Source organism: Condylura cristata, unplaced genomic scaffold (assembly GCF_000260355.1).
Source record: "Condylura cristata isolate star-nosed mole 26May11 unplaced genomic scaffold, ConCri1.0 scaffold00008, whole genome shotgun sequence".
In the NCBI taxonomy this organism is placed as follows: Eukaryota; Metazoa; Chordata; class Mammalia; order Eulipotyphla; family Talpidae; genus Condylura; species Condylura cristata.
In genome coordinates this window covers 45,118,864-45,120,471 of record NW_004567109.1, presented here as the reverse complement: position 1 = coordinate 45,120,471, position 1,608 = coordinate 45,118,864, and the positions used below count along the sequence as shown (strand labels likewise).

General features: G+C 34.1%; 1 protein-coding gene across 1 annotated transcript in view; it reads left to right on the top strand.

Moving 5' to 3' along the window:
* The window catches only part of ASB17 (ankyrin repeat and SOCS box containing 17), a 9,968-nt gene that overhangs the window by 916 nt on the left and 7,444 nt on the right, over positions 1-1,608 (top strand). The window lies entirely within an intron of this gene.

Sequence of the window (1,608 nt, the reverse complement as noted above, 5' to 3'; positions counted from 1 at the left end):
TGGATCTCCTCCGGGGCAGGCAGTGATCGAACTCATGAGGAAGTGGCTTAATCTTCTTAGTGCAGTGCTTTAGCCCACTGCGCCACCAGGGAGGGCCCAAAGACAGTTGTTTTAAACAATACTGTGAATTCTTCCTTTTGCAAATACTGAGAATATGAATTTACAGCATGTACAGGAAATAACTTTCAAAGTATAAGTTAGAATATATATGTTCACTTAGTAATCTTATTAAAAAGTTTTCTACTTTTATGTTAAACCATGATAAAGAACACTACACATTCTCCATAAATGCATACAATGAAAGTCAAATACCTAATTCAGTCTGTTATAGAATAAAATTTTCACACTGTTTGAACATGTCACTCCAGCTAATGAATAGTAATGAGGTCTTATGAAAATAAAATCTCCAATGTGACCTCTTTGTAGAGTCTAAAATATAGACTGTAAAGTTGCTTAGTTAGCAGTAACTCCAATTTACTCTTTGGTTTTAGGTAACAGTTTGATTAGTTCTAATCAAACAGCAGTGCATTTGTCCTCTGGATTTATCACCTTATTATGTTTGAGGCACTGTACTAGTTACAATTATAGAATCATTCATGCAATAAAAACAAGATGAGCAAGTTAAAGACTGAAACAAAGATTCTGCCTGAAGCAAAGTTGTTTTCTTGATTGTATATCATTGAGTTATTGGAGAAATATGGGATTGCTTTTCTTAATGACTACCCAAGTACATAAACTGATAGTTTTGGTCTGGAATATCAATAAATAACCCCAATAGCAATTTGCTGTTGTTTAGGGACCATTATTTTAATATCTCAGAAATTAGGAGCTTCTAACATTGTCATTAGCTGAGGCAAGTCTCTGTGTATTCCTGGCACACCCACAGTAAAAAAAAAAAAAAAGAAAGAAAGAAAGTCAGAAGAAAGATAAATACCAGATGGTGTCCTTATACGTGGAACATGAATAAATGAAACTAGGGGTCAGATAAAGACAGACTTAAAAACTAACCCATGGTGGTAACAGACACACTGTGGTAACAATGTCTGAAGAGGGAATCCTACACTATTATGGAAACAATGATGTAAGCCAATAAAAAATATTAAAACAAAAAAACTAACCCTTGAAAGCTGATTATTATAGAACCTAAGCATTCTGAGAGGAAATGAATGGAAAGCAGAAAAGAGAAGGGAGCAAGGTGAACTACAGTGGTGGATTATAAGTGATTTGGTGGTGGGTTCACTACAATGATGATGGCTGAGGGGAAGGGAGATCCTGTACTTCCAAAATAGCAACCATAATATGTTAATGTTACATCAATATCAAAAATTAAAAAAAAAGGATAGTTTTTTTTTAATTTAAAAAGTGCAAGAGGAAAATTGAAAGGAAGGAAAATTACAGAAAAAGCAGGACATGATGAAATGTCATTAACAACTCTTTAAGTGACAGTTTAAAAATTAAAAAAAAATTACATGGATGCATTCAAAAGATGAGTTGTTACAGGAAAATTCTACACACCACACCAAATTTAGATCTCTCATATACAGCAAAGGAAGGGAGGCAAAACAGGGAAGGGAGAAATACAAGGGAATATGGTGGTGACTCATGGGT